An 18,987-nucleotide genomic window follows, 5' to 3' on the forward strand; every position below is an offset into this window, starting at 1 on the left:
TTTCACTTGTGTTTTTATCACTTCGTTGACAATTTAATTAAATTATGAACAAATGAATTTAGAAATGTGAGCAACTATTAAAATAGCTACATCAGATAATAATGACATTATTAAAATATTTTATATAAAAAAAAATAAAACAGAGTTATTTTCTCTACCTACCCCTATTTATTTCTTCATTTTAAGAATTGCAAGTTTATACATTTTTTAAATATTAATAATATGTTAGTAAATTGTTAAAAAAACACATTTATATCAATATTTCTTAAACTTTTGACGACAGTTTTCTTAGAATTGAAATCATTAAAACTGTATAAAAACTAAAAATCAATTTGAATGTAACAAATCTTTATTATTCATATTTCAATAAAAAATAGGAAACATTGTATATTCTTTTAAACGAAACCTGAAGTCTACTTTTAAATTATTAATAAAAAATTAATAAATTGTTTATGAAATATTATTATTTCTTGAATATAAAGCTTTTGACAACATTTTCCTTAGAATTAGAATTGTTAGAACTGTTTAATATCTAAAAATTATTATTATTATTCATATTTCAATAAAAGATAGTAATAGAAATTTGCATTGTTGAATATTAAATACTATTGGTTAGTAATTACAACAAATTTTGTAAATCTTTTAAAACAACCGTGTACTTTTAAATCATTAATGAAAAGTTAATAAATTGTCAAAAAACATGTTTTATGTCATTATTTCTTGAATATATAACTTCTAACAACAGTTTTTTTATAATTAAAATCGTTAGAACTGCCTAAACTATAAAAATCAATTTAAATATAACAATTCACATCTTTATTATTCATATTTAAAAAAATAGTATAAAAAATTGTATTGTTGAATATCAAACTCTATATATATTTTAATAACCTGAAGCCTACTTTGAATTTATCTATAAAAAGTTAATAAATTGTCAAAAAACATGTTATATATTTCTTGAATTTTTGAAAACAGTTTTCTTAGAATTAGAATTGTCAGAACTGGTTAAATTCTAAAAATTAATTTAAATGTAACAATTAACGTCTTTATTCATATTTCAATAAAAATTAGTATTAGAAATTTGCTTTATTGGACATCAAATGTTATTTATTTTCTTATATTAATAATTATAATAAATTTTGTATATTTTTTAAAACAAAAACTCAAGCATACAGTTTTTTTTTAATACACAACATTAAGTCTACTTTAAAATAATTAAATAAAATAATAATAATAGTAACAATTTAAATAAATTGAAATAAAAAGATTGAAAATTATGAAAAAACACTTTTATATAAAAATATAAAACATCTGACGACAGTTTTCTTAAAATTAGATTCGTTAAAACTGTAAAAATCTGAAACTCGATTTAAATGTAACAATTCATCTTTATTATTCATATTTTTATAAAAAATAGCATTAGAAATTAGAAAAATTTAGAAGTATAAAACTTTTATCAAATTTTCTTAGAATTATAATGGTCAAAAATTAAGACAAAAATATTAATAATTATAAAAATTAAATCTCATTTTGAAAATAAATAATGTATATAACTTTGATTTTAAATAATTTTCTTTTTTTAATAACCAATTATATTATTGGCAATGTCAAATATCAAAAAAATATATTTTTTAAATATAAAAAACAAAATTTTAGAATTATAATCCTTAAAATATTAAAGTGAAACAAAAATTAAAATACATACATAGTTAATAATTAAAATAAATAATAAAAAATTGAAAATTATGTTTATTATTATAAATATTTATATTGTATTATATTTTTATATGTGAGTTTATTTATACAAATAGTCAAAAACTGTTAATATATAAATAATAATTTAATTTAATTAAAACTTAATTTAAACAAACTATTACTATTATATTATATAATATATTTTGATTGTTTATAATTAATTTTCAAAATATTTTTTTATTCATATATTATATTTTCATTTAATAAACAATTTAAGTAAATTTGTATGTGTATAAGTAAAAAATATATATTTGACTCTCATTTTTATTTTGAAAAATATTCCTGAAATTTAAAAACGTGGTTGTTTTAAACAATTTTTTTTCCCTTTTAGACATTTCCTAACCAAATGTCAAACAGGAAAGTATTATTAAATTATTTAATAGTTTATTTATTTGTTTCATCGTTTTTTATGATTGATACAGGAATTAACGGTAATTTTATAAATTAGTTTTTTAATCTCCCCATTTTTATACATACAAATTATACATTTAAATTTATATTTCTATTATAAATTGAATTTCATATTTATAATTACTTCTTTAATTATTTTCTTTTTATTTACAATTAAATATGGTTTCATTTTTGGGTATTATTTGTTTTTGAAAATTTATTTTTTACACTGTTGCAATTTATCAATATTTTACCTTCGTATTTATTCCTCGTTCATCATAAACCAGGTGATTGAATTATGATACAAAATTTGCAACAAAACTATATTACGTCGTAACAGAACCAAAAAATAAACTGCTCCATTCTGGGCAGCCGAATAAATCAATCGGAAACATGCTTGTCGCACGAGAAGCGACACGACATGAATTAATAGAGCCCCCAACAATCGGCATTGTATTCAAATCGGTTTTTCTTTTTGTTTTTTTTTATTGCGTACCCACCTAATTTGAATGCCGTTGAACTGGTCCTGGTTTTCGCGCCGCTCGAGACGGTTTCCATCAACTTGGTTATCGGCCGGATCTGAACAAGTGTCCGTGTCGGGTCTGACGAGGCGGTCCATTGTGTGCGTGTTACGATGAAAAATGTGTCCGAAAACTGTCTGCGTTGACGTCCTGATTTTGGGTCGTTGATTATCTGTTACACGAATTCATTATTGCTTTGTTTCTAATTAGGGTAAGTTGTGAATGGGACTGCGCACTCGCTACTGCGCCTACAAGGGGCGTGGCTTGTTTGTCCCATTCACAACTTATTGTATATACTTATATATTTGAAATATTATTGGAAAGTGAAACGAAAATCAAAATACATATTTATACTGATTTTAATAATTAACAAATAACTCTTTGTTAAGTTAAATTTTTTAAAATTTTAATGTCTGTTAATTAGAATGACTATTTATTTCAATTTGATTAAAATTTAAAAGTTGTGAATGAGGCTGCGCATACGCCACTGCGCACTTAGAGGCGTGGCTTCTTTATCTCACTCACAACTTGGTTTAACTCTAATTAATACTTACACTTTTGATTTTATTGATTTTTCCTCATTTTTGCGTGTGTACCTGAAACAGATTTTTTTATGAAAACCTTGAAAGTCGAATTGCCGATGGAAAATTGAACTTTGATGATTTTTAGTAAGGCCAGTGAACATCTTTGAATTTTTACGGGGGTACAAAAAACCTAAGAGGATACTGTGCGGCGGCAAATTCGAAAAAATTGTCATTTTGAATTTTTGTGCGGATTTGTTTGAAGTGTTGAACTGTAAATTTCGTTTGTTGGTGGTGGATCTAAAGTTTTTGTATGCTTATAGGTTTTTGTTAATTTGAGTTAGTTACGATGATGAAGTATCACTTAATGAGGATTGAGGATAATTTAATGTGTTATAAGCCTCCTGCTTACGATGTAGTTGTGAACTAAAATTGACTGTAACTTAAGTTGTAAATTATAAAAATAATAAACCAAAAACCGAATGAAGAAAAGCTGCAGTTAATTAAAATTAAAATGATACTTCAGCATCATGTGGCGACGGAAAAAAAGAAAAATAAAGATGTAAAAGAGCCTTACCTATTTCCATTCTGCGGGAGCAATTTATTGAATTACAAAACCCTTGGAAAATAATCCTCCCCCTCGCATTTAATTTATTTAAGTTACATATCTATGTGCGAAAAGTCTATTTTCCGTCTTATATATGTTCCGAATTCATGATTTGTAGCTATTTTTTCATAAATATGAACGGTGAATTGTGGCGAGGAATGTTTCAGGTGTTTCAGTAGTTTGCCGACGGTAGATGGAGTGAGGCCGTTTTCAGTGTTGGTCCGGGTTTGTGTTGGGGTTTGTTCAATTTTGGAGGTCTGAAACAAAAAGTACAATTTTATAATTGTTTTAATATCGATTAATTTTAATTTCTTATTGAAAAAATGTTCCAAATAAATTTTTAATTATGAATTTTGAACACCAAAAGTGATTTTAAATGTTTGTCAGTTTTGTTGTGTTTCTTTGAAACTTCCAAATTTTTGTTATATGTATATATGTTACTGTTTTATATTTCAAAATATTTAATAGTTTTTAAATATTTATTCTGGGATAAAAATAAAATTGAAATAATAAATAAAGATCCTAAAGAATTATTGGTGTAAATAAATAATTTATAAAATAAATAAATAAATAAATAAATAAATTGACTAATTATAACTACTCACAGAAATTTAAAAATTATAAAAAAGAAGCAGATTAAAAATGATAATGAAGAATAATATAAAATAATTTTGTACATTTTTTATTATTTTATATTTTAAAATATTAAATAATTTATAAAGATTTATTTTATTTATAAATATATCTAAAATAATAAAAAATCTTGAAGAATTCTTTATATAACTGTGATAATTTATAAATAAATAATAATAATTTTACTGAGGGGGGTATTTATTACTCACAAAAATGTTAAAATTATACAAAAGTATTAAGTAATTTTTTAAAATAATTTTATATGTATTTTTAATTACATTTTTTAGTGTTTTAGATTTCAAAATGTTTAATAGTTTTTAAATATTTATTCTGGGATAAAAATAAAATTGAAATAATAAATAAAGATCTTAAAGAATTATTGGTATAAATAAATAATTTATAAAATAAATAAATAAATAAATAAATTGACTAATTATAATTACTTACAGAAATTTGAAAATTATAAAAAAGAAGCAGATTAAAAATGACAATGAAGAATAGTATACAATAATTTTGTACATTATTTAATTATATTTTTTATTATTTTAGATATTAAAATATTTAATAATTTATAAAGATTTATTTTATTTATAAATATATTTAAAATAATAAGAAATCTTGAGGAATTCTTTATATAACTGTGATAATTTATAAATAAATAATAATAATTTTACTGAGGGGAGTATTTATTACTCACAAAAATGTTAAAATTATAAAAAAGTATTTTTAAAACAAATATTTATTATTTAATCAGAATTAAAATATCAATGAAAAGTAATTTTTTAAAATAATTTTATATGTATTTTTAATTATATTTTTTAGTGTTTTAGATTTCAAAATGTTTAATAGTTTTTAAATATTTATTCTGGGATAAAAATGAAATTGAAATAATAAATGAAGATCTTAAAGAATTATTGGTATAAATAAATAATTTATAAATAAAATAAATAAATAAATAAATTGACTAATTATAACTACTCACAGAAATTTAAAAATTATAAAAAAGAAGCAGATTAAAAATGACAATGAAGAATAATATAAAATAATTTTATACATTTTTTATTATTTTAGATATTAAAATATTTAATAATTTATAAAGATTTATTTTATTTATAAATATATTTAAAATAATAAAAAATCTTGAAGAATTCTTTATATAACTGTGATAATTTATAAATAAATAATAATAATTTTACTGAGGGGGGTATTTATTACTCACAAAAATGTTAAAATTATACAAAAGTATTAAGTAATTTTTTAAAATAATTTTATATGTATTTTTAATTACATTTTTTAGTGTTTTAGATTTCAAAATGTTTAATAGTTTTTAAATATTTATTCTGTGATAAAAATAAAATTGAAATAATAAATAAAGATCTTAAAGAATTATTGGTATAAATAAATAATTTTTAAATAAAATAAATAAATAAATAAATTGACTAATTATAATTACTCACAGAAATTTGAAAATTATAAAAAAGAAGCAGATTAAAAATGACAATGAAGAATAATATAAAATAATTTTGTACATTATTTAATTAAATTTTTTATTATTTTAAATTTTAAAATATTTAATAATTTATGAAGATTTATTTTATTTATAAACATATTTAAAATAATAAAAAATCTTGAAGAATTCTTTATATAACTGTCATAATTTATAAATAAAAAATAATAATTTTACTGAGGGGAGTATTACTCATAAAAATGTTAAAATTATACGAAAGTATTTTTAAAACAAATATTTATTGTTTAATCAGAATTAAAATATCAATGAAAAATAATTTTTTAATATATATATATATATATATATATATATATATATATATATATATATTTTAGTGTACTAGATTTCAAAATGTTTAATAATTTATAAAGATATATTTTATTTATAAAAATATTGTTAGAATAATATATAAAAATCTTCAAGAATTCTTTTAAGATTATATTTAGAAATATTTTGTAATTTATAAGAATAACTCAGTTTTTATTATTACTTTATTCTATTTTATATATGAATAAAGCTTTTTCATCCCTTATAATACCAATCTGATCACAAAACTCAACAGTAATCATTACTAGTAAACCCTTGATGACAAAACAGAAAATAATGAGATACAGTACAGTACAGTAATTGATGATCTTATTCCGAAAAACCCACCCCTTAATGCCGTCTCCGATTACGTCCCACGTGATCTTTACGCCTATTATCACTCGGCAAAAACGTAGCACCGCTACGCCACAACATTATCGGCCAATATCGTCATGATTAATGCGACCAAAAACGTTACGCCGCACTTTGCCTATATCTTCGGCAACGGCGACGTCTTAAGACCCGGCGGCCCCGCGGAGACCAATTCCGTGGAAACGTTTCCGGCCGTGACGTTATCTAGGGGGGGCCGCGCACGTCTCGCCGATATTTAAATGCCCGCGGGAGCGGCGCACCGATAAGGGTACTCGGTCCCGGAATAAAATATACCATTTACCTGGCGCGGGCCACGAATAGGAATTCCTTAGTTTGGGGAGCTTGCCAGAGATAACGGCCAAAGCTGCAGCACGGATTTCGACGACGTTGTCACGGGGCTGGAGCGCTCCTGGGGGGAGGCGAGTTGTCCCATTTACATTTCGAAGAAAATTGAACCAGATTATTCACGAATTAATGGAGAAGGGAGACGGGGCGCAATTTTTTCTTTGCCTTTGAACGAATTCATTCCGATTCGGCTGCCGCATCGAGTTTCGGCGAGGCGAAATTTCTTGGCGCAAAGTTTGACTTTGCGCTGCACGAAACTTTTCGGCAATATATTCCCCAGAAATGTGATGACAATGGATGAAAAACTTTTGCAATTTAATATATGATGAATACACGCTCCGCGGCGCGGCAGACAGCGCCTTTCTCCGCCCCGAAATTCACGGCATAATTTTCTTAGTTTTCACGAAGTTAAAGGAGTATAATTTTACTTTGGCAACACTTGATCCAGTCGGCCAGACGTCTGACGCCTCCACGGGCATGGTCGTACCCCCGACTACCAGATAGGGCCGCTGCGCCGGCAATGAAATGCATGTCGTAAGCAAAATACGAAGCGAATATTTTCATCCCCCATTTGTCTTGTTTTATGCCGAGGCGTGGCGCAGCCACCCGCCACTTCTTGACAATGTTTCCCAGATATTTATCGCTGATGCGGCGCTTCAAAACCGCCCCACGCCTCGCCAGTTTATAACAAAGGACATTTTTGAACCTTAAGTTAATTTTGTTAATTAAAAATTGCTTCATTATGTTACAAACTATAGCTAAAAACAAAAGTAATTGAGAAATGATCATCAAATTAAATGATGCCCACTAAGTATTTGTAACAATAGAACACAGGGAAGATAAAATTACAGAAATCTGTAAATTTGTCTTCTTCGTTGATCTATATTTATTAAGCCTAGCCGGAATTTACTAATATCAATTGCTTTAGATTTTATATTCTAATGTTTTTTGAATACTCAAAATCAAAAAAAATATTTAAATATTTATAATCTAACTAAAAAATACTGATTAACTATTTTGCTTCATGAAAATAAACTAACATATAAAATTCAAATTATTTGTGATTTGATAGAAAGAGGATAAAATTACATAAACCTATAAATTCTTTATTAAATCACATCATATTGAAGCCAAAAATAATTTATTAGACAATACTGATTTACTAACTTATTTTATTCAACAGTAGCCCTATTCTATTGTCGTTTAAATAAGAAATTAATTAAGAAAATAAAAAAAAAATCGAAATGGATCAAATTCTCTTTATTAAATCTCAGCATATTGAACCTCGAAGTGATATGTTAAAAAAAAGTTCTGTTATAATCTGAATCTCATTCTCAACAATAAAATTGATGTTAAAAATCAAAAACCAAAAGAAATTTACAGAAATCTGTAAATTTATCTTCTTTATAACACCATTTCAATAAAGTTTAGAATCCATATCTCATTATTTATTATCTGAAAAATTATTTAGATTATGGAAACCAAAAATAAAAATTTCGTATGTATATTTTAGTCTATTTCAATTCTAATAATAATTTCTTTAAAGTGAATTTTTAAATTGTAATTCAGTTATTTAAAAACCTTTTCTGTTATTTTCTAAATCGGACAAAAAAAAAAATTGTTGCAGTTGACAAACAAAAACCAAAAGAAATTTACAGAAATCTGTAAATATATCTTCTTTATTAAACCATATCAATAAAGTTTAGAATCCATATCTCATTATTTATTATCTGAAAAATTATTTAGATTGTGGAAACCAAAAATAAAAATTTCGTATGTATATTTTAGTCTATTTCAATTCTAATAATAATTTCTTTAAAGTGAATTTTTAAATTGTAATTCAGTTAATTTAAAAACCCTTTCTGTTATTTTCTAAATCGGACAAAAAAATTGCTGCAGTTGACAAACGAAAACCAAAAGAAATTTACAGAAATCTGTAAATTTATATTCTTTATTAAACCATTTCAATAAAGTTTAGAATCCATATCTCATTATTTATTATCTGAAAAATTATTTAGATTATGGAAACCAAAAATAAAAATTTCGTATGTATATTTTAGTCTATTTCAATTCTAATAATAATTTCTTTAAAGTGAATTTTTAAATTGTAATTCAGTTAATTTAAAAACCCTTTCTGTTATTTTCTAAATCGGACAAGAAAATTGCTGCAGTTGACAAACGAAAACCAAAAGAAATTTACAGAAATCTGTAAATTTATATTCTTTATTAAACAATTTCAATAAAGTTTAGAATCCATATCTCATTATTTATTATCTGAAAAATTATTTAGATTATGGTAACCAAAAATAAAAATTTTGGATGTATATTTCAGTTTATTTCAATTCTAATAACAATTACTATTATATTATTTCTTTAAAGTGAATTTTTAAATTGTAATCTAGTTAATTTACAAACCCTTTCTGCTATTTTCTAAATCGGACAAAAAAAATTGCTGCGGTTGACAATGAAATTTTAATTAACTAGAAGCAACAACAGTTAAAACGAAATAGACTGTAACGTCCACGAATAAAAACGGAGAGTGCATTTCTCGCCGTCCTCCCCCACGGGTACGGAACGCCGCGCCACCCGTTAAAACAAAGGTGCACCCGAATTTATTCCGGCGGACAAACTGCGGCCTTTCAACATAAATAACGCGGACAATCTGCTAACACTTAAAAATCACTTAAGTTAAAAGTGCCGGGCCATTTTTCAGCGCGCAAAAAAGGTCCGTTGGAAGTTAACTGCGAAACGGGCCGGGACCGGGGCGAGTTCATCCACTCTTTTAGCCGGGACTAGGGGCGGCCTTAGGGGGATTTTTGCTGAGGGATTTCGGTCGTTTTGGGACGTTTGTCGTTTGCGTTTTGTTAATGGTTGGTTGTCCGATTGATTGATCTGCGTAATGAAACACGAATTATCATCCCCATTCCATGTGGAGGCACTCTCGTCCGTTTCAAATCTGGTGTTGATTTGATGGAACTGAAATGTGAATAAAGGAGTCGTTCTTTTCCATTGAAATTACTCCGAAACATTTCCAATTATGGCCACAGTTGAGTGGTTGATTTCAAATTGGATCTTCGTGATTTGCGGCGTTACAGCAAAAATCACGGCCCGGTTAATAATTAAGAAAGTTTCAAGTTCGGAGGGTTGAACGTAACGAAGGGTTTTTCGTGGAACAAAGACGCGTGCAGAAGTTGGAGGGAAAGAAGGCCGGCCGCGCCCGCCCCCCACAACAACATCCATCATTCCTCGATATGAATAAGTAAAACTCGCGTAAAACTTTACGAACTCATGATACCACTCAAATTTTAATTAGTTTTGCCGGCAGAGAGCGCGCCCGCCCGGCACATAGGCGAGGTGGGGAGGGAGGGCGGCGACGGTTTAAGTTGATGTTCTGCCAGAACTTTGGTAATATTAGAACGGAAATTAAAAGATAAGAAAATAACGAGCGCCAGCCATGGAACGAAATCACCGCCCGCCCGCCGCCGTCCCTCCCAGGAACGCGGGCTGCTCCTCCGCAACGCCAATTTCAAGTTTTAAAGACTCTCTTTGCGCCAGCATCTACGATTTCGGGCTAACTGCCGCCAGGAAAATGAACCTGATATCGACTCGCTAATGGTCCTTTTGCATCTCTGTTGTTCTGTGCCAATCTGGACTTGGCAATCCGGGCCAATTAAAATTTTAAAGATGCACAGCTCAATAATGAACTACGCGTAATAAATTTTAATTTAAAAATGTAATTTAAGTATTAAAATTAATTAATTTTGATATTATATTTTTTAGGAAGTCATAATAATGAAGATAATGATACAGGTTTCTGTAATTTTCTCCTCTTTCTATCATATCAATTTACAGGTTTCTGTAAATTTATCTTCTTTCATTTCACAAAAAAATTGAATTGTATATGTTTATCCATTTTGAAAACTGTAAATTTAAATTAGTTTTCAAAAATGTTTGAATTTACTGAAATAAATTAAAACAGTATTTTTAACAAATATTTCTGTGCTCAATATATTGTTTTTTTAGTTTTTCTTTTCCCTTCTTCTAAATGTTTTAAGAAATCTACAGAAAATTGATTGTAGACTCAAAAATTATTCAAGTAAAAAGAACTTGTCATCGACTCGTTAATTGTCTTTTTGCGTCTCATCTGTTCCGGGCCAATCCGGAACCCCCCCCCCCATCCCGGGCCAGTTAAAACTAGCCGGCCATTTCTTTTCGTTCACTTATGAATAATAAATTAAAAGCTAGTTTGCTGCGGTCCCACCGCCCCCTTTCAATTCCGGGTTCTCTCCATAAACAACGGGGCTAATTTTTCATTAGGCGGTGCGTGCAACCGCCAGAAAATTACCACTTAGCTTCACTTTTATCCAATTTTATGCGGGCGTTTTTGCCGCAACAGGCGTTTCGTTTTGGCGCACACACACACACATAGAGAGGCCGGGATTCCGTTGCTCCAGAACGGACCGCGGCAAATAATTTATTTGCGGCGTCCGACGACTCGACCGACTCAACCTCCCCCACCCCCCGGGCCTGATGTTTTCCCTCTTTTCTGCGTTTCCGGGTCCGGATTTTTGGCGTTCACTTTCGAACGTGTCGTTTTCGGTGTAATTAGGGGGAGATATCAATTAAAACGAATGCGTTTTGTTGTGCTTAGTTGGATTTGGTTGTGGATTTGAGACTTAATTTTTCTTGGACGGCAATCTTCGTCGAATTTAAGTGGCTAATTGGAGCTTGGAGGGCACAATGGTTCGGTGAGAGCATTCGTGTGTCGCCCGCGGAACTAAGTAACGGTTGCTTTGAAAGGTTCGGATAAAAGTCCCCCCCAACGACGACGTTTCGCCGGCTTATGCCCACCCCCTCGCCCTTCATTACGGCGTCTAAAACAAAAGACGAATGGCTACATTACGAGATTAATCTTTGAAACAAAGCCGGGCGTCTTCGTCAAAGCGCCGCGGTTCGTTTATTTAACCCCCGCGTTCGTCTTGGCGGCAGCGGGCACCGACATAAAAGGGCGAGCTTTCTTTGCAGCCAAACGATGGGGATGCGAGAGTCGGTTTCTTAGACAATATGTCGCACCTTCCTGTGACGCTATTTATAGGCACGAACCGTGCCTTCCGGCTTCGAAGACGGGGGTGAGTCGATGGGCTGTTATAAAATTCAATTCCGGGGACCATCCCGCCGTCAAAGAGGTTCTTTTTCGTTTCGAGTAAAGTGCACGATGGCTTTGTAGATTTTGTCGGTTGAACGCTTCGAAAATTATTTATTGGCTTATTGGAAATACAAAGGCAATATTTTGTGTTTGATTCATCAAGAAAATGTTCTTACCATAATAGAGAATATTACACAGTCAAAATTAAACTGAATAACGATGATTAAAGACTTTAAAAATATATTTTGTATTAAACATAAATTATTTAAATAGAGTTTTGAAACAATTAAAGTGAAAACTAAGTTTAAAACTGAATAATATATTAAGGAAATTTTAACATAATTTTCAATAATACATTTAGAATTTGATAAATAAATGATTGTAAAAGAAAATAATAAGCTAAAACATGTTACAAATTCTTAAAAAATGTTCATTCAGAAGTTTAAATGAATAATTTATTACTTAGTTATATAGAGAAACAATGTACTAAAACCTTTTACAGAATCTTTCAAAGTACATTTAATGTCGTAAAAAATATTAAAATGTTCATTCAAGATTTTTAATGAATATTTTATTGCTTGAATGAATAATTTTTAATTAAACTTTAAACTAATTAAAAATACTCACAAAAATTTAAAGGAAGTTTTAAAATAAAGCTGAAATTACTAATAATTTGATATTTAAATGAAATTTCAACATAATTTATTATAATATTTAGAATTTAATAAATAAATGGTTATATAAAAAATAATATGCTGAAACACTTTATGTCTTAAAAAATATAATATTAAAAATGTTCATTCAGGAGTTTTAATGAATATTTTATTACTTGAATGTTGAATTAATCATTAAATTGTGCCTGTAAAAAATAAGTCTGGAAACAATTTGAAATTAATATTTTTTTATTTCATCATTCACAACTCATTAAAAGTACTTTTAAACTGTGTAAATGAAGTTTTAAAATAAAGCTGAAGTTACGAAATTTTTATTAATTAATAATTTGAGATTTTAATGTACTTTGAACATAGTTTTTTTTATAATAATAGTTTGGAATTTGATAAATAAATGGTTATATAAAAAATATACAGAATCTTTCAAAGTAATGTCTTAAAAAAAAATTGAAATGTTCATTCAGGGATTTTAATGAATATTTTATTGCTTAAATGAAGAATGTTTAACTAATCATTAAATTGTACGTGTAAATATAAAATAGTATTTAAGTGAAGTCTGAATACAATTTAAATTAATATATTTTTATTTCAAACTTAGTAAAAATACTCTTAAAATGTGTAAACGAAATTTTAAAATAAAGCTGAAGTTAATTTTTTATTAATTAATAATTTGAGATTTTAATGTAATTTGAACATTTTTTTTTAATAAAAATTTGTAATTTGATAAATAAATGAATATATAAAAAATTAATATGCTAAACCATATTCAGAGTCTTTCAAAGTATATTTAGTGTAAAATATTAAAATGTCCATACTGGAGTTTTAATAAATATTTTATTAATCATTAAATTGATCGTGTAAAAAATAAATTAGTATTTAAGTAAAGTCTGGAAACGATTTCAAGTTAATACCTTTTTATTTTAAACTCATTAAAAGTACTTTTAAAATGTGTAAACGAAGTTTTAAAATAAAACGAAATTTTTATTAATTAATAATTTGAGATTTTATTGTAATTTGAACATAGTTTTTTATAATAAAAATTTGGAATTTGATAAATGAATGGTTATACAAAAAATTAATATGCTAAAACATATTACAGAATCTTTCAAAGTATATTTAATGTCTTAAAAAATATTAAAATGTTCATTCAGGAGTTTTAATGAATATTTTATTACCTGAGTGAACAATTCTCAATTAACCATTAAAACAGAATATTTTAAAGCAAGAAGACCTTTTTGTCACATGTATTTGTATTTTTATTGCTATTTATAAAAGTTTAAATATTCTAGATGTATCAGTATATGTGTACTTAATGAGTACTGATTGAATTAGTCATTAATTAGTTATTAGATATAAAAAGCATCCTTTAATCATCTTCCTTTAACAGTAGATTTAGTAAATTAAGATCAAGTATAATTCACATGGTAATTATACATATAAAAATATGGTATTTTTACGGTTTAAATTTATTCAAGTGCCGCACAACTATTTGCATAGAAGGAAGAAGCCTGGGCCCGCCCTACACCCTTGAGACCGTCGTGTGTACATTTCTTACGAGATATCCTTAGAATGCAGGTTATCCACATTAATGAAACAAACTTTCCCAGAATAAACACTAATTTCCTTACCAAATTACCAGGCCTTATTTGCGAAAGCTACATTTTCGTCGGGGATACATAAAATTACTATGTATTTTGCTCAAACTTATACTTGTGTTTGTATTATGCGGATTTTCGCTTGTAGCTCCTACCCCACATCCACATCGCCGCCTCGCTCGCACCCTCGCCCGCCCCCGATGCGTCCGTCCCGTTCGCATTTCGTACGTGCTCCGTTCGCGAGTTTTAAGACGGTTTTATAAATGCGAAACATTAGGCAAAATGTTAGACCGACGCGGCGGGCCGCCGCCAAGCGAGTCCGGCCCCTGTCGCCGGCACACTTAGGGGCGGCTTTGGCACGTCGACGGCCCGGCCAATGGAAATCTCCGGATTTTAATTGCATCTTACGTTGCTTTTGTTCCTTTCCCTTTGAGTTATCGTCGCGCGCCCCTGCCCAGAAATAACTTCTGTTCGGTGTGGGGGGGTCGTTCCCGCTCCAGCCAGCGTCTGTGTGTGCCAGCCACAAAGGAGGCTTTCGCCCGTGCCCGCACCCGAAAACCACCCACCTAACCCCTCGCTATACGCACGGTTTTCCGAAGGGCCGATTAATATCTCGGGTTACCTGGTTTGGTTTTTTCGTTTTTTCTTTAGTTATTGCTGAATATTTGGCATTTGGGGAAAAAGACAAGTTAGAACTAACTGTATTAAAGAAATAATGATAAAACAATTTCAATAGTATTGCTTAAAAAAGTGAGAAAATATTTAAAAATTATAACTCAAATTATTAATAAATCTTAACTCATGAGTTTTGATTAATGAGGCTGAAAAACAAATATTTTTGGCCCACTGTTAAAATATTTTGACAGGAATATAATAAATTAAAGAAAGAATGGTTAAACAAAGTATTTCTTACAATATTATTGTTTGAAAAAGTGATAAAATAAATAAAAAGTTATTACTCAAATTCCAATAAATTTTAAATAAGAAATTTTGAAATAATGGTGCTGAAATATAAATATTTATGGTCTACTATTAAAATATTTTGACAAAATTGTAATAAATTAGAGAAAGAATAGTTAAACAAAGTATTTCTTCCAATATTAATGCTTGAAAAAGTGGGACAAGTTATTACTCAAATTATTAGTAAATCTTAAATCAGACGTTTTGAAATAATGAAGCTGAAAAATAAATATTTATGGCCCACTGTTAAAATATTTTGACAGGAGTATAATAAATTAAAGAAAGAATGGTTAAACAAAGTATTTCTTACAATATTTTTGTTTGAAAAAGTAGGAAAATAAATAAAAAATTATTACTCAAATTACTAGTAAATTTTAAATAAGAAATTTTCAAATAATGAAGCTGAAATATAAAAATTTATGGTTTACTATTAAAATATTTTGATAAAATTATGATAAATTAGAGAAACAATGGTTAAACAAAGTATTTCTTCCAATATTATTGCTTGAAAAAGTTGGACAAGTTATTACTCAAATTATTAGTAAATCTTAAATCAGACATTTTGAAATAATGAAGTTGAAAAATAAATATTTATGGCCCCCTGTTAAAATATTTTGAGAGGAGTATAATAAATGAAAGAAAGAATGGTTAAACAAAGTATTTCTTACAATATTTTTGTTTGAAAAAGTGGGAAAATAAATAAAAAATTATTACTCAAATTACTAACAAATTTTAAAGAAGAAATTTTCAAATAATGAAGCTGGAATATAAATATTTATGGTCTATTATTAAAATATTTTGACAAGATTATGATAAATTAGAGAAAGAATGGTTAAACAAAGTGTTTTTTTCAATATTATTGTTTGAAAAAGTGGGAAAAGTTATTATTCAAATTTTTAATAAATCTTAAATCAGACATTTTGAAATAATGAAGCTGAAAAGTAAATATTTATTATCCAGTGTTAAAATATTTTGACAAGAGTATAATAAATTAAAGAAAGAATGGTTAAACAAAGTATTTCTTACAATATTATTGCTTGTAAAAGTGGGAAAATAATTGAAAAGTTATTACTCAAATTACTAATAAATTTTAAATAAAAAATTTTGAAATAATGTATCTGAAATATAAATATTTATGATCTATTATTAAAATGTTTCGACAAGATTATTATAAATTAAAGAAAGAATGGTTAAACAAAGTGTTTCATTCAATATTATTGCTTCAAAAAATGGGAAAATAATTAAAAGTTACTAAATTTTGAAATAATGAATCTGAAAAATAAATATTTATGCTTCTCTGTTAAAATATGTTGACAACATTATAATAAATTTAAAAAATATTATTGCCTAAAAAAGAGGGAAAATAATTGAAAAATTTTATCTATTATTTATTTTACAATGAATATTACATAGCTTCTGTTTAATTAAAGGTTAACAGAGAGATTGATTAATTAAAAATTAATATTTTAGTGTCAATTTATATTTTAGTTAATTAGTTTTACAAAAATAAATATAATTAAATTACATAAATGAGCTGTTTATTACTTTTGTATTAATTAAATCATTAGATGAAATATTATATTTATTTTTATATATTATTTTCTATTGAATGTAATTCAATTGAACACATAATTTATTGCAGTTTCAATCGATTTCAATCGCACAGAATTTAAATGTAATTAATTAATAATATGACATAAATTGATAATATTATTAATTATAATTGTCTCTAATAACATAAATTTATATATTGAATAAAAACTATCAGTTTAATATTATGTGATCAACATATTTGAAATAGTATTCTTCTATGGCAGTAAATTCCATCAGTTCCATTAGTTCGAGTGTTCTTTTTCCCCGAATCCCGATAATGTGGGGAGATATATGAAATATTCATAGTTATGCATATTCTCCCTTTCAGAGTTTAAACTCTTGTCCGGATTAGTTCGAAAAGTTACAGCCAGCGAGACATCTACATGAAAAGTGCCTTAAACTCCGAAAACTACAAATTACCGAATTTTCCTTCGCCCAGTGGCAAATAATCATTCACGTTTGTTGTCTTGATTACCCGGAAAACTAATTTTTCGCCTCACAAACGTGTAAATTGTGCGCCCCCCGAAAATGTGCCGCCCCCCAAGACACCCTACAACACAAACATCTCTCGCTTTTGTCTCCAGTATTTACGGGGCGTCTTCAATTGTCAATAAATTCGAGGCACGCTTTTACAAATTGTTTAATTAAATCAGCCGGTCCGGGACTGTGTGCGACTGTCTTCTCAGCCCCGTCGACTTTGCGTTGCCACTCCAGTATCTTGTGTTCGAAATTAAATTTAAGGCTCTCACAGTCTGATGGCACACACACATACACACACGTTGAGAGAGACGAATTCTGCGGATGTGCAAGTCGTGTACGGGGAATAATGAATTCCATTGGCTCCCCGGGCCTTTCGTTTCCAACTTAATTTACTTCGAGGACTTGTTTGGATGTCTTTAAATTCGTCTTTAGTTCCATTATATCCCTAATTTTTAACTTGGAAATCGAAGTAATTGTTTTCTGAAGCTTACTGAGCAATGTTAGGGAGTTTCAAGAAGAAGTAATTATATTTTTTCTTATAAATTTGGTCAGGTGTTTCACCTAGAAGCTTTGGAAGATTTCCAAAGAAACTTTTTATCTTGGATATTACATATTTAGCTCATTCATCAATTTTAAAAGATTTGAAGAGGAAGTAATTATATTCTTTTCTTCTAAATTTCATCAGATGTTTGAAGTAAAAGCTTTGGATTATCTGTCACAGATGTTCAAAGAAGTTTTTTAACTTAGAAACGTTTATATTTTCTAAAACTGACCAATTTTAAATAGTTTAAAAGAAATTACCATGTTTTTTCTTTTAAATTTGGTCAGAAGTTTCACCTAAGAGCTTTGGAAGGTTTGACAGAGATGTCTAAAGAAGTTTTTTAGCTTAGACAGTAACATTTATATTTTCTAAAGCTCATTCACCAATTTTAAAAGACTTGGAGAAGAAATAATCATGTTTTTTTTTCAACTTCTGACTTTTTCATTTTCTGAAACTCATTGACCAATTTTAAAAGGTTTGAATTAGAAATTTTCTTTTAAATTTAATCAGATTTTTCATATAAAAGCTTTGGAAGATCCATAGATATGTTCAAAGAAACCTTTAAACATTGACGTTTATATTTTCTAAAGCTCATTGACCAATTTTAGAAGATTAGAAAAAGAAATGATCATATTATTTCACTTTATATAAGTATTATAAATTTACAACAACTTCAAATAAATCTACTTCATATAAAGTTCATCTTAAACCGAAGAAACAACGAATAAAACTCAGTTTTGCCTCGTCATCGATCCATGAATAAATTCGAGCCACGTCCCGCATAATTTTTCCTCCTCGTCCGGCAAAAACACTCCTTATTCATCCTCCTGAAGTTTAACCCTTGCTCCTAACTTCCACACCCTAATTTAAAACGCTCCCTACTCATTCTTCGCACGGCCATCCGCGATAAACCGCCCTATGCGCCCCGACGATTCGGGTGAGGTTCCCCCGCAGCCGCCAATTCCGAACCCGGCGTAAATATTAGGCCGGAGAATAAAACTTTCTACCCTCTATTTTGTTACCTCTTAGATTTTGTTCCAAGGA

The 18,987-nt window shown here is 28.1% G+C and overlaps 1 long non-coding RNA gene across 1 annotated transcript in view; it reads right to left on the reverse strand.

Moving 5' to 3' along the window:
- LOC109597618 (uncharacterized) overlaps nucleotides 1–18,987 on the reverse strand; it is a 36,910-nt gene that overhangs the window by 9,666 nt on the left and 8,257 nt on the right. The window contains exons 2-4 of the long non-coding RNA XR_002191436.2: nucleotides 3,765–4,051; nucleotides 3,221–3,262; nucleotides 2,646–2,838 (exon numbers count right to left, since the gene is read on the reverse strand). This is a non-coding gene — a long non-coding RNA (uncharacterized LOC109597618). The remainder of the gene's footprint in view (nucleotides 1–2,645; nucleotides 2,839–3,220; nucleotides 3,263–3,764; nucleotides 4,052–18,987) is intronic.

The sequence above is a fragment of the Aethina tumida genome, chromosome 6 (genome assembly GCF_024364675.1).
Source record: "Aethina tumida isolate Nest 87 chromosome 6, icAetTumi1.1, whole genome shotgun sequence".
NCBI lineage: Eukaryota > Metazoa > Arthropoda > Insecta > Coleoptera > Nitidulidae > Aethina > Aethina tumida.